The sequence below is a fragment of the Lissotriton helveticus genome, chromosome 1_2 (assembly GCF_964261635.1).
Source record: "Lissotriton helveticus chromosome 1_2, aLisHel1.1, whole genome shotgun sequence".
NCBI classification, from domain to species: Eukaryota; Metazoa; Chordata; class Amphibia; order Caudata; family Salamandridae; genus Lissotriton; species Lissotriton helveticus.
The window spans coordinates 452,744,218-452,759,623 of record NC_136058.1 but is presented as its reverse complement, the minus strand read 5'-3'; the positions used below and the strand labels follow the sequence as shown (position 1 = coordinate 452,759,623).

Genomic DNA, 15,406 nt, shown 5'->3' with positions numbered 1-15,406 from the left:
GGCACACCTCTCATTCTTATATTGTTCCTCCTGGATCTGTTCTGCAGGTCCTCGTTGCGAGCCTGAAGGTCCAGCTGCTGCTCTTTTAGCCGTAGCCCCCCTTTTTGAAGCCACAAGAACTGCTCCTCCCGGCCTGGCTCCCTGTATTCAAGCTTGGCGACTTTCTCGCCCACCTCGGCCACCTCGCATGTCACCTATCGGATTTCCGATGCTAATTCGGTTTTCATCATCTGCAGGTCTGCACGTAGTGAGGAGAAGAGTGTTTCAAGGAATGCCTTAGTGACCGTACCCTCTCCGTCATCTGCGTCTAGCCGAGCCTCATGCCCTTGGCTTCTAGCCTTATCTTCCATCCTGGAACTGCCTGACTTTCCGAACATGACGCCTTGTATTACGAGAAGCGGTTGAACCCCCCTGTGTCGATTTGAAGACTGTGCATGACTGGTTCTGTATCGTCTCCGTAGAAAATGGAGGAGTCAGCCTGAACCCTACTCATATGCGGAGATTACCCGCTTAACTATTGGCATCCTTCTCTCTTCTTCATCTCCTGGACTTGGCATTATTGGAGTGAACCCAGCTTGGGAGTCGCCCACAAGAATGACTTTCAACCTCTATGAGCATTTCTTGAAGTTCCTTATTTGAGGACCTCTGCATTGCTGGATCCCCCGTGAGAGTTGACGTGTCTACTTTTTAGATTGATTGCTTGTCCCACTGTGAACTGTACATCATTGCCCTGAAAAAGGTGTAGCTCCGTCTGGGGGCCTTACACCTAAGCATGCGTCGGCGTTTTGTGTCATCTGGGGTCTAATTGGCTGATCTGTTGTCCATCCCCCTGATGACTATTTTCCATCTATTATTATTAGATCAGCTCATGGCTATTATGTACCTTGGTAATGGATGCCTGGTTGTGGTATGAGAGTGTTTGAAATGCTGGTATGTATGAAGGTATGAGAGTTTTTTTGTTTGATGTCGATATGTGGGACTATATTTGTCAAATCATCAGTTTTTTAGAAAAATCCCCATGTGGTTTGTCATTAATGTATTGAATAAAATGTTTTTCTATGTAATAAAACTTGTATCTATTTTTCATTATGTGCTGAATTAATATGTTTTGATTTGGGTGGTTCTAAATGTATCAAAGGACCTCCTTGTGAGTTCTATATTAAATCTATTTGGCAGGTATCTTTTCTCTTGTTGTATTTTGCCTTTCCGAACATGTTCCCTGCCATGGCTTTGAGGCTGAGGGGATTAGCTATCTTTGTGCCAATTATTCGATGTGACCCTGCAAAGCGAAAGATGGGCCAAAACTTGGGCAGGCTGCTCATCACACGCCACAGGAGCACGCCACAGGATTAGGCACGCTTTTGATCCCTACTGTTCACCGGGACACCTGCACGCTCCAGAGTTCTCCCACACTGTGGTCCAGGGCCGTGGCGCATTCCGCAAGCTCTGTTCGCCTCACCAGTCCAGGTTGTCCACACAGCCCCTGGGGGAGAGGGGATCAATCAGCTCCCCTGTCTACGCGGTCCACGGACCTCTACCCCATGGAGGATCATCACTCGTTCGGTGGACATCCGTATACTATAGGCCGCAGGTCCCGGTCCAGAGACCGCTGGTCCTCTTAGCCTTTCGTTCTTTCGCGCCCATGGTTCTATGCTGCTTCCGCAAGGATCCGCTTGTACCCCCTTCTCTCAGGAGCTTGTATTTACTCTCAGGGGCCCCTACTGGGGAACGAAGGGCTTGAATTATATGCTTATTTAGGCGGCGGCACGGAGTGATCTAAAAGCGCGTCCTAGCCGTCCACCATCTTGGCCACGCCCCCAATTAACTTTTATAGAGGCAAAACAGTGTTTGCAGTGTTGGGCAGTGTTACTTGTCTAAGAGTAGAGTTTACATTGTCTGTGTAGTGTTACCCATGAGTGTAGTGTGTATAGTGTCTGGGCAGTGCTGTCTCTTGTCCCAGGGTAGTGTTTACAGTGTCTGGGCAGTGCTATCTGTTGTCTGGCGGGAGTGTTCACAGTGTCTGAGCAGTGCTATCTGTTGTCTGGCGGGAGTGTTTACAGTGTCTGGGCAGTGCTATCTGTTGTCTGGCGGGAGTGTTTACAGTGTCTGGGCAGTGCTATCTGTTGTCTGGTGGGAGTGTTTACAGTGTCTGAGCAGTGCTATCTGTTGTCTGGCGGGAGTGTTTACAGTGTCTGAGCAGTGCTATCTGTTGTCTGGCGGGAGTGTTTACAGTGTCTGGGCAGTGCTATCTGTTGTCTGGCAGGAGTGTTTACAGTGTCTGGGCAGTACTGTCTGTTGTCTGGCGGGAGTGTTTACAGTGTCTGGGCAGTGCTATCTGTTGTCTGGCAGGAGTGTTTACAGTGTCTGGGCAGTGCTATCTGTTGTCTGGCGGGAGTGTTTACAGTGTCTGAGGGGTGCTATCTAGTGTTTATGTTGCCTGGGCAGTGGTATCTCTTGTCTGAGGGTAGAGTTCACAGTGTCCGGGCACTGTTACCTGTATTCTGAGGGTGGAGTATGTAGTGTCTGGGCAGTGCGTCATGTTGTCTGAGGGTAGTGGTGGTGACCCTTGACCCTGCTCGCAGGGCCGGTCGCTCCACACACCGCACGGCTCCCCGTGTGTGACCAGGACTCCTGCCCTTCACCGCTGCTGCCGCAAGTTCGCCGCTGCACCCGTATTTCTGAGTATTGTTGTTGACTGCACCCAGTGTTTTACTTGCATTGTGCCCTGCTTATTGCCTGTTGCCAGTATATTTTGTGTTTCTCCGTGACTGTTTTTCCCGCTTCTGTGCCCCCCGCTCCCCGCTTCCCACCGCTGCTCCCCTGCGGCCCCGTCCCTTTTCCTTCTGTGCCACGCTCCCTCTGTCGCCCATTGGCCACCCCGCTCCCACCTCCCAGCTGCTCCTCCCTCCCACTTGGCCATTTATGAAGGACGCCGCGCGGAAGCGCAGCGGACGCGCCAATTGCGCGCCGAAGGCGCGCCAAAGGCAAGCCCGTCTGCGCCCGTCCGCGCCTGGACCGCGCCCATCGCCAGAACCCCTGGCCTCCGCCGACACCAGGACATCCGACTAAGATACGACACCGCCGCCCTCATCGCACTCAACACCGGACGACCAACCGCCTGCTACCAAGCCACCCCAAAGCGCACCCACGGACCCTTCACCTGTCAAGCCTGCAAATTCACCTGCCTTCGACCCCGCACCCCGCCCGCCAAACCAAACACCAACAACAACCCCCTTAAGTGCATCCTCCTCAACACCCGCTCCGTTCACAAGCACGCCATCGAACTCTGGGACCTCCTCGACACATCAGCACCAGACGTCGGTTTCCTCACGGAAACCTGGATGAACGCCTCCTCAGCCCACGACATCGCCATAGCCATCCCAGACGGCTACAAAATCACCCGGAAGGACCGAACCAACAAAACAGGAGGAGGAGTCGCCATCACCTACAGGAACACCATCAACGTCACGACCAACGCCGAAGACATCGTCCCCACCGCCGAACACCTACACTTCCAAATCCACACCAACCCCCAGACCACCCTCAGAGGAACGCTCATCTACAGACCCCCAGGCCCGCGCACACAATTCAGCGAAACCATCGCAGGCTACATCATCCCGCACGCCCTAGCCTCACCAGAATGCATCCTCCTAAGAGACCTGAATTTTCACCTGAAAAAAAACAACGACAACGCCACCTCCCCCCTGCTCTACAACCTCACCAACCTCGGACTCAAGCAACTGGTGGACACCCCCCACCCACCTCGCCGGCCACACGCTCAACGCCATCTTCTCCGCCAGTAACCACGTCGCCTTCAACCACTCCACCGGACTCCACTGGACCGACCACAGCTGCGTACACTTCATCTTCAAGAAGACTACATCTCACCACCTCGCGCATCGGATCCTCCGCAGATGCTGGAGCAAAATCACCACAGACCAGCTAACCACATCGCTGAGCCAGAACCCACTAGCCGACACCAATCTACCCGACACCAACAACGCAGCCCACAACCTCGCTCAGTGGATCACCAACTGCGCCAACGACCTTGCTCCACTGAAGAACCCCCAAGGCAAGACCGGCAACAGAAAACCCCCATGGTTCACAGATGCCCTCAAAGCCGCAACGAAATCTTGCCAAACACTCGAAAAGACCTGGCGCCACGAACGGACAACAGAAAACATGACAACCCTCAAAAACACCACCCTCGAATACCACCTGCAGATCCAGGCCACCAAGAGGACATCGTTCAAAGAGCGACTGGACAACAACACCAACAACAGCAAGGAGCTCTTCAGCATCGTCAAAGAGCTCTCCAACCCCAACGCCAGCAACAACGACATCACCCCGTCACAAGATCTCTGCAACGCCCTCGCCACCTTCTTCCACCGCAAGATCGCAGATAAACACGACAGCTTCAGACCCCAATCTCCACCTCTGGACACCAAACCAGCGACCCCCACCACCACCCTCAGCGTATGGATCCCCATCAGCAGTGAAGACACCATCCACGTCATGAACTCTATCCACTCCGGCTCTCCCTCCGACCCATGCCCCCATCACATCTTCAACAAAGCCGACACCATCATTGCACCCCACCTTCGGAACGTCGTAAACAGCTCCTTCGCATCAGCCACCTTCCCTGAGAGCTGGAAACACGCAGAAATCAACGCCCTTCTGAAGAAACCCACAGCGGACCCCAAAGACCTCAAAAACTTCCGCTCCATCTCTCTTCTCCCCTTCACGGCTAAAGTCATCGAGAAGACCGTCAACAAACAGCTAACCGCATTCCTCGAGGCAAACAACTCGCTCGACCTTTCCCAGTCCGGATTCCAAGCCAACCACAGCACCAAGACCGCCCTCATCGCAGCCACAGACGACATCTGAACCCTGATGGACAACGGAGAAACAGCCGCTCTCATCCTCCTAGACCTCTCAGCAGCCTTTGACACCGTCTGCCACCGCACCCTAATAGACCGCCTCGACAACACTGGAATCCAAGGAAAGGGCCTGGAATGGATCACCTCATTCCTCTCCGGCAGAACCCAGAGAGTCTGCCTCCCCACCTTCCACTCCGAGGCCACTGAGATCATCTGCGGTGTACCCCAAGGATCCTCACTCAGCCCAACACTCTTCAATATCCCCACCGAAACCAGAAGAACAGTCACCCAGGCCCTCGTCACCAGCCGACTGGACTACGGGAACGCCCTTTACGCAGGAACCACGGCCAAACTTCAGAATCGTCTCCAGCGCATACAGAACGCCTCCGCACGACTCATTCTCAACATCCCTCGCAACAGCCACATATCCGCCCACCTGAGAGACCTCCACTGGCTCTCCTTCAACAAAAGGATCACGTTCAGGCTGCTCACCCACGCACACAAGGCGCTCCACAACACGGGCCCCGAATACCTCAGCAGCCGCCTCTCGTTCTACACCCCTACCCGCCAGCTCCGCTCCACCAGTCTCGCCCTCGCCACCGTCCCACGGATTCGTAGAACCACCACCGGAGGAAGATGATCGTTCTCCTACCTGGCAGCGAAGACTTGGAACTCCCTCCCCAAACACCTACGACTGACCCAGGACCATCTCACCTTCAGGAAACACCTCAAGACCTGGCTCTTCGAGCAGTAGCGGCACCCCTCCACCCCCACTCAGTGCCTTGAGACCCTCACGGGTGAGTTGCGGGCTTTATAAATGTATTGATTGATTGATTGATAGTGTTTACAGTGTCTGGATGGTGCTATCTGACGTCTGTGGGTAGTGTTTACAGTGTCTGGGCAGTGTTGCCTATTGCCTGAGGGTACTATTTACAGTGTCTGGGTGGTGCTATCTGAGGTCTGAGGGGAGTGTGCACAGTATCTGGGCAGTGTTGCCTGTTGTCTGATGGTAGTGTTGACCCAATTTGCAGTTGCAAGATCCCACAGCTATCTGAATACTTTAAAGGAGGGGGTGGTGCTATTCTCCAGCCAGAACGCGAAGTCTTTTGTAATCAGGAGTGGGTGGAGGTACTCGTCTGTCATCGGGGTGGAGGAATGGTTCATGAGGTTGGAAGGCATGGCTTGGCAGTTCGGGCTGGACTGTTCCCATGAGGCACAGGGTCAGACTGATTTGCATATAGCCATGTCTGAACTGGGGTGGCAGAGTGGGCTAAAGAACGGTGATGGATGAAACACAAATCTTTTGACTGGGTGTGAGTGTTTGATTGGTTCAGATGCTCCGTCCATTACCACCCCCTTTTGTACCGCTAATGGTTCATGAAGTTGCCAGCTGCAGTAGCAGGAGAGGATTCTGAGGCTGACATTGGGGCACAGTGTGATTCTGATCTTCACAATCTCCCCGATTTCTTTTTTTTTTTTGCGTGAAGTGGGTCATGGAAAGGGTTTCTCCGAGTATTGCTGCTACTACAACCCCATGGTGTTGTTGGTGTGTTTCAAGGAGTATGTCTGAAGCATGAGATGCTGCAGCACACGGCACAGGAGTCTAAAAGGCAAGTCTCTGGGATGAGGTGGGTGTGAAGTTTGGGGTGTGCGATCAGGCTGTGTATATCTGGTGCAGGCCTCACAGCAGATCTTACAATAAAAAGATTTCAAGAATTGCTTTTTTTAATGCTGTCTGTCAGCAGATTACACTTAGTGCTGGACGTTGGTAGGATGCTGCTGGCCTTGAGGATCTCACTCAGTTTAGGGTCCCTGGTCACGGTTTGTCATTCATGCTTTTCCAGCTGGGTCTGGTGGTTCATTGGATGAATGCGCCCAATGTAGGGGCCTGTATTTAACCTTATGGTCACAGATTCAAATCCTGGCAGGTCCACTCACTCTTTCATCCTTCTGAAGTCGATAAAATGTGTACCAGTGACTTGGATAACAATATAATCTGTTATTCAGCACAATGAGGCCCTTCTGGGTGACCGTGTGTTAGAAATGGGGGTCTCTAGTTGGCAATGATTTGCACCTTTGTCCAAAAAGGAACCCTTCAGGATTAGGGGGTACACTACTGAAATAACACCAGCTCACTTCCTTGGTAGCTTGGCACGAGCAGTCAGGCTTATATCAGAGGCTGTGTGTAAAGCATTAGCACATAACCAACAGTAACAAAGTGAAAACACCACAAAAGGACACCACACCACTTTAGAAAAATATCCAATACTTTATATATTCAAAACAAAAACAAAACAATACAAATCCAACATACAGTTCTTCAAAATATGAACTTTTCCAGAATAACCTTAAAATAGAGTTCCTTGAAGTCTGTAGCTCCGTTTGGTGCTACAGCGGTGCTGAGAACAGAATCCAACAGTTCCGTCAGACTGCATCGGTCATGGGGTCGGCAGATTCGTAAACAGTACCTTTTAGTTGCAGCCGATCACGTTGATGCGTGCCGGTCATTGCAACCGTTGTGGTTGCGATGTGAAGAGTAGCTGTGCAGCGTGCGGTGCCCTCAAGATTCGTACGGGTAGCAGCTTGGTGACGATGGTCGTCGGTAAGACCAGAGTTGCAGGGCGAGATGCGGCTGTGCCCTCTGCGGTGCCTTCCGGACACGTAGTCGGCGACAAAGTCTGCTGCTTTCCCCCTCTGTGGCAACTGAAACTGCGATTCCAGAGGTGGTACCCAGAGGTAAGTGAAGTCTTTGCTGTCCTGGAGACTTCGTGAACAGGAGGTAAGTTCGGTTTGAAGCTCTTGGAGATACTCAGCACAAGTTTAAGAAAGTTCAGTCCAGTCCTTTTACTGCCCAAAGCAGAATCAGCAACTGCAGGCCAACCCAACAAAGCAACAACACAGCAAAGGGGCAGTACTCAACCTGCAGTTCTTCCAGCTCTTCTTATTTGCAGGTTCCTTGATTCCAGCGAATTCTAAAGTTCTGGGGTGTGGGCCCCAATATTTACACTCAGTTCCTCTTTGTTCCCTTGTGCGGAGAGTGTCTGTGCCCAGCCCATACCAGTTCTGTTCTCCCTGGCCCGGCTTCCTGGCAGGAGGTGGAGACAGCATTGTCCAAGGCAGACCAGGCCCATTCAGGTGCCAGGAAATTCCTCCCACTACACTAAATGCAGCCCAGGTCTATTCAGCCCAGCCCTCACTCATCCATTGAAGGCAGGACACACCTCGACCCCCCCAGTGGCTGTCTGAAGAGAATGCACACCCCCAGCCCCTGTCACTCCAAAGCCAGATAGTCAATCCAAAAACTCAGCAGAGGCACACAGGATCATAAAACTCATCTTTACTCATCTGAGTGCAGACATACTAAACTCCCTTTCTCGATTTTGTCCCAATGGGAAGATATACTCGTAAAATCTTACAGAGTATTCCCCATTCTATCCTATGGGACAGATAACCTTTCAAAAGTGAACAAGCATTTGCAATGCAATAGGTCTTGCATTAGTAAAAGTTTGAGCTATTAGCATTGCTGATAATAATGCAACGCTGTAGTGTAGTTCCTATTATCCCAATAGGCTCTGCGCATTGGAATAATACCTTCAATAGTATAGGCCTAGACCAGACGTTAACTAGGTCTTCTATTGTCGATATTAGACTTAAAGTTTTGGGTTTGCCAGCTAGCTCAGAGTTCACTAGAAACTTTCTCGAATAGGCAAGGAGGAGTTGAACCTCCCTGGATAGACAAGAAGGGATTTAGTTTCTGACAACCATAGAACATGACAACTTTGCTCTCCCCTAATCAAGAGTGTATCTCTAGAGTCGTGTGAAAACAAAAGACAACTTATTTTACTCAGTCAGTACGTGCATTCTTAGTCTCACCAGATTGTAGAGAAAAGGAAGAGACGGGCGTGTTCAATAAAAGATGTTATTTATTGATCAGTCTCTTTTCTCATACAAGAGAAATGGATCGATATTATCGCAATACTTATGGTTAAGTAAAGTGCATACAATAAAAGCAGAAGTATAAAATAATACTGTAAAAACATTTATATGGTTTCTAAGCCATAAGGTGGTTTAAAATGGATAAAATAGCTACATACACATATACATTTGACTAATCGTACTCAACTGGTGTTTCTAACTACGCCTACCCCGGTGTACCTGACCTAAGCCTAATACGTGGGCGGGAATAGAAAGTAGCAGTTTAAGTTAAGTTTGTTTTGCCAAGTGACTGACTCAAGAATTCTCTGCAAGGGGTTATTCAGTTCTGTACCTTGAATCTAGGATGAATGAGGGATGGTATCTCTCGTCTCTGGTCTCGATATTCCAGGCTGCCTGCGAGGGCTACCCGGAAGCGCCGGAGCTGGATTTCTCGGCAGGAGAAAGCAGCGTCTCGTTCTCAGCGCGTCAGGAAGGCGGGGCTGCGCCAGCGGGGTCTGCTCTGCTCTGGGCTTCGGCAAGTCTGGCTGCTCCGATCTCGTCACCACCGCGTGTGTTTGCTTAATGCAATACCGGTAATATTTATACCTGTAAGGTGCCGAGATTGACGTAAGGATGGACATAGATACGTCAATAAGGATGTCATACGACTTGGTCGTTAGCACATTCTTTTGCTGAAGTTCTCGATGAAATCAAAACAATGGCCGCAGGGTTTTTCCCAGGTTGTCATAGGTTTGATTTGTTTTGAGAACTCCGTATGCCTTATCGGGGGCTGGAGGAATATCGCTTGTCTAATTAGATGGCAAGCGTTATGACCTAATCAGATAACACGTTCCTGTGCCGTAGTGTGGCTTAATCAGATAACGGTTTCTGCATCATGGGATGGCTGCTAGTTAACTTGTTAACCAGAACAGGGTCAGGAATAGGGGGATCGATACAGAACCTATAAGAATACATCACAACGCCAATGACTGAATCATTTAGTAATGCGAGACCTGTTGCATTGCAAATGCTTTTTCATTTCTGGTACGACACAGACCGTATCAGTCTCTACGTCTTAAAGATACTTTTAAATGGTTTGTGTATCCCAAAGAAATCCGGCTCCTATACCATTATGAGTTAAGCCAACAAAGTCATTTACAGTGCTTAAAAACAATAGAAAGGCGACATATAATTGTATATATAAACACCTAACTTCCTATAGACGTGTCGTGGGCGGAACTTCCACGCTGCTAACATAAACGAGGTGGACCCGGAAGGTCTCCTTGGAAATGTTCAATAAGCAGCAAATTTGGAAATACCAGGTAAATTTCATTTCCCTCCAGAGTGCTCCACTGCGCAGTGGACCTTGAAATTCTGACAGGGCTGGTAACACTTGTTACCGACCCAGTCAGCATTACCAGGCCACTGATTATGAGGAACTTAGACTGAGCGGCTTACCCTGCTGACAGTGACAGCACATCTCCAGGAACGTATTCAGACTGTTATACTCCGGTCTGCGATACGAACCTCGGCCCAGAAAGTGAACAATGCTGTAATACCACACTAATGACAAATTATACGCTATCCAATTGCCAAATAACTATATTAAGAACATACACCACTATGAAAAAAAATATTTATGCAATATGCGCTAGGTAGAAAAAGAGGCAAAGAAGGTAATTTAGGTAACATGATTTGGCTACAGAGTATAGACAGGAAGAGTGCGAGGTGTGCTGAGTTCTGTTCCCTCCTCACAGTTGGACATCACTGTCCAGTTTTGGGCATGAGTAACACTGTGCCTGATTGCAAGATTATTGCTGTTCTTTATCCAGGTATTAGTCTTGAGCCTCAAACTTGATCTCCACAGGGCCTTAATTATAGCGCTGGAACAATCATTTGTCTGCTGCGGGTCGCCTCGGTGCTTGGAGATGATGGGCTTTCATTTTTATTTCAAGTGCAATTGTGCCCGTCCTATCCAGTCTAATTGCAAAAAACGCTGAAATGCACAGTACCGACTAACGCAGCTTTATGTAAACGGCGAGGATTTTGCCTGGGTGGCTGTTTATGGTGCAGTACTCAAAGAATGCTGCGTCAGGGCTTAATGGTGCCGGTGGTTGCAAGTGTTGGGCACCGGTTCTCAGTTTCGGGGCGTGTATTATCTATTTTACCATTAGACTGTTTCCCAGAGAAAGATAGAAAAGGCAGCAAATGAGAGACAAAGGGACAAGAAAGGGAAGAAAAAGAACATGCAAGGTGAGACAAACATAGAGGAAGTGTAGGCGGTGGAAGAAAGAGGCATGACGTCGAATCAGGACTAGGCAGGCCCAGTATTCGGCGTACTGGGCATTTGGCAGCACCGAGGGCGGCCTCTTAAAAAAAGAAAAAAACTTTTTGCCTCAGCACTTGAAAAAAAATTATGTACAAATTAAACAACGACGCTGTCTAATGAACATTACTGCTGACTTCTCCAAAATCAGTCTCAAGCTGAGATTTCACACTACGTGTCAAACATAACAGACCCATTCAGACGGGGTACGTGTAGAAGATTTAGCTTTGTTATACCACTTTACCAGGAGCAGGTGTGACCTTGTGACGCAGTTCCCTTTTGAGTCAATATTCCATGTCTGGTGCAAACTAGACTCAACGGGAAGGGGTAACCTTTTGTTTACGAGCGCTACGTGTGATACTGGCCAACACAAACCTCAGGGGATGAACAGTATTGTAGGGGCTGAATTTGTGTGTTCTTGAATGCTCCCAACATAAAGCTAGTAATTATTTCATCGACGATTGATTGAACAAGGAAGCATCCTCGAGATTACAAAGAGTGAGTCTGTTTCCAAACATCGTCACTTCCGAAGAGACAAGTGGTGAAGCATAAGAGCGAACTTAGCATCTACCAAGTTTCATGTGCTTGCGTCACGTTCTGTATTGAAAACAGCGGGCCCGTTTTGTTTAATTATTTTACAGTGTGTTCTTGCTCCCCGCAACGCTTGATTGGTCTTTGTTGTGAGAAGTACATCTGCTTAAGGCCGTGCGAGTTAAGCACTCCCTATTGCCATCTGTCGCGACTTGCAAGACACAAGATTATGTCTGAGATGGCAATCTCGACTTCTCATCCTTCTGATGCCAATAATTTGAGTCCCATTTAATTCGGCAATCTTACCTTGATGCTGTGAATTGTCTTAGCCATGGCAATGTTTCAAATGTATTTTAAAAACAAGCAACAGCATTGCAAGCTTTCCTTAGCTTACGTGAACTGAGCTGGTATAGCGTGTGTATCACACCTGTATACTTCCTCATACTCACAATATAGAACAAGTTCTGCCGCTGAGTAGTTTGGGCAGTGTTAGGGGGTGTTATCTGAGTCCGGGGATGCATTGCTGACGAGCTTACTAAAGCCAATGCAGACAAAGGATGTGACCGCGTGCTGCAGGAGACACGAGCTGTGAAAGTGAAAGTTTGGGAGAGCGCGAGAAGAGACGCGCGCGTTTACAGCGTGTGTCTCCTAAAGGGCGTGCGTTCACAGCACGTGTCTCCTAAAGCGCGCGGTCACAGCCATTGTCTGCAATGGGTTTATTAAGCTTGTGCACCTCTCCTGTCCCACTTTGCTACTTACACAGCGACAATAAGTATCGCTGGCGACAGCGCTTCGCGCTGCGACGCCAGCGAGACCTCAAAACGAATGAACCTGTAGTTCACCATCAGGACATGTCACACACACCAGGACATGTACTACTTTTCAAATACACTGTATCCTGCCCAGAGGGGTACATTAGGGGTGCCTTACATGCAATAAAAGGGAAGGTTAGGGCTTGGCAAGTGGGTGCCCTAGCCAAGTCGATCTGGCAGTCACAACTGAGCGCATACACAGCAGTGGCACGTCAGCGACACCTTTAAAAGGCTGCTGGTGTGGGTGGCACAATCAGTGCTGCAGGCCCACCCTCATCATTTGATTTACAGGCCCTGGGCACACACAGTGTACTGTACTACGGATTTACTAGTAAATCAAATATGACAATCATGGAAACACCAATCCATAACACAATTTACAATAGGAGCACTTGCACTTTAACACTGGACAGCAGTGAGAAAGTGCAAAGAGATACCAAACCAGCAAAAATAGAGAAAAAAACAGGCGGTCAATGCAAAAAAACAGGGGAAACACACCAAAAGATGCCAGGTCTAACACTGTGCACTTTACACATACACATATTATGCTTTTCACTACTTCAACAGATTGGCACATAGAATGACAGAGAAGCCATCAGTTTTGGAATTCCATCTACAACAACCAATCACATTGAGGCCCAACATAGCGATAAGGGTTGATGATGTTATCAACAGCACCGGGGTACCCTCTTTGATAGACTTCACAGAAATCATTGTACATTTAAGCAGGAGGGCTGGTCTGGGTCAGTAATGGGGGCAGCAGGGCTGGTTAGGGGTCAGTAATGGGGCAGCAGGGCTGGTGGGGGTCAGTAATGGGGTCAGCAGGGCTGATGAGGATCAGTAGTGATATCAGCAGGGTGGGGGGTCAGTAATGGGGGCAGCAGGACTGGTGGGGGGTCAGTAGTGACGTCAGCAGGGCTGGTGGGGGTCAGGAATGGGGTCAGCAGGACTGGTGGGGGGTCAGTAGTGACGTCAGCAGGGCTGGTCGGGGGTCAGTAGTGACGTCAGCAGGGCTGGTGGGGGTCAGTAGTGACATCAGCAGGGCTGGTGGGGGTCAGTAGTGACGTCAGCAGGGCTGGTGGGGGGTCAGTAATGGGGGCAGCAGGGCTGGTGGGGGGTCAGTAATGGAGCAGCAGGGCTGGTGGGGGGTCAGTAATGGGGTCAGCAGTGCTGGTGGGGGTCAGTAATGGGGTCAGCAGGGCTGCAGGGCTGGTGGAGGTCAGTAGTGACGTCAGCATGGCTGGTGAGGGTCAGTAGTGACGTCAGCAGGGCGGGTGGGCGTCAGTAGTGACGTCAGCATGGCTGGTGGGGGTCAGTAGTGACGTCAGTAGGGCTGGTGGGGGTCAGTAGTGACGTCAGCAGGGCTGGTGGGGGTGAGTAGTGACGTCAGCAGGGCTGGTGGGGGTGAGTAGTGGGGTCAGCAGGGCTGGTGGGGGTCAGTAGTGACGTCAGCAGGGCTGGTGGGGGTGAGTAGTGGGGTCAGCAGGGCTGGTGGGGGTCAGTAGTGACGTCAGCAGGGCTGGTGGGGGTCAGTAGTGACATCAGCATGGCTGGTGGGGGTCAGTAATGGGGTCAGCAGGGCTGGTGGGGGTCAGTAGTGACGTCAGCAGGGCTGGTGGGGGTCAGTAATGGGGTCAGCAGGGCTGGTGGGGGTCAGTAGTGACGTCAGCAGGGAGGGGGTCAGTAGTGACATCAGCAGGGCTGGTGGGGGTCAGTAATGGGGTCAGCAGGGCTGGTGGGGGTCAGTAATGGAGCAGCAGGGCTGGTGGGGGGTCAGTAATGGGGTCAGCAGGGCTGGTGGGGGTCAGTAATGGGGTCAGCAGGGCTGCAGGGCTGGTGGAGGTCAGTAGTGACGTCAGCATGGCTGGTGAGGGTCAGTAGTGACGTCAGCAGGGCGGGTGGGCGTCAGTAGTGACGTCAGCATGGCTGGTGGGGGTCAGTAGTGACGTCAGTAGGGCTGGTGGGGGTCAGTAGTGACGTCAGCAGGGCTGGTGGGGGTGAGTAGTGACGTCAGCAGGGCTGGTGGGGGTGAGTAGTGGGGTCAGCAGGGCTGGTGGGGGTCAGTAGTGACGTCAGCAGGGCTGGTGGGGGTGAGTAGTGGGGTCAGCAGGGCTGGTGGGGGTCAGTAGTGACGTCAGCAGGGCTGGTGGGGGTCAGTAGTGACATCAGCATGGCTGGTGGGGGTCAGTAATGGGGTCAGCAGGGCTGGTGGGGGTCAGTAGTGACGTCAGCAGGGCTGGTGGGGGTCAGTAATGGGGTCAGCAGGGCTGGTGGGGGTCAGTAGTGACGTCAGCAGGGAGGGGGTCAGTAGTGACATCAGCAGGGCTGGTGGGGGTCAGTAATGGGGTCAGCAGGGCTGGTGGGGGTCAGTAATGGAGCAGCAGGGCTGGTGGGGGGTCAGTAATGGGGTCAGCAGGGCTGGTGGGGGTCAGTAGTGACGTCAGCAGGACTGGTGGGGGGTCAGTAGTGACGTCAGCAGGTCTTGGGGGTCATTAGTGACGTCAGTCGGGGTCAGTGAGAGGCCCTGATCTCCCTCAGACTCACCTCCTCGGTCTCTACTCCAGGGGGGGGCGGGTGGATCCCTCCTCTCCTGATCTCCGGCGGGGAAAGCTCCGAGTCCGAGTTGATCCCGAGAGCGGAGGAGACCGCGGGGGCTCCGGGCGACATTAACCTCCCGACGGGCATGAGCGGGGTCAGGTACTAATATACTGCGCATGCGCTCAGCTTTGTACACTAATGCCTCACGACTTCTTGGCACAGGATCACAGCTGGAATACTAATCACTGATGGACGTAATGCGCATGCGCACTGCACGGAAGGGTTCCCAACGTCAGTATTGCGCATGTCCAGCGCAGGTATACTATCAAACTCCACAATGTTAAACTAATCATGCATGATTGCACTGCGCATGTGCCTTACACGGAATACTATACAATCACGGT

General features: G+C 51.1%; 1 protein-coding gene across 3 annotated transcripts in view; it reads right to left on the bottom strand.

Moving 5' to 3' along the window:
* Nucleotides 1-15,155, bottom strand: part of LOC144807710 (uncharacterized) — an 83,315-nt gene extending 68,160 nt beyond the window's left edge. For all 3 annotated transcript variants that reach the window (XM_078673357.1, XM_078673358.1, XM_078673359.1), the window contains exon 1: nt 15,009-15,155. The gene's annotated coding sequence lies outside the window, so the exon portion shown is untranslated. The remainder of the gene's footprint in view (nt 1-15,008) is intronic.
* Between the last annotated feature and the right edge of the window lie 251 nt (nt 15,156-15,406).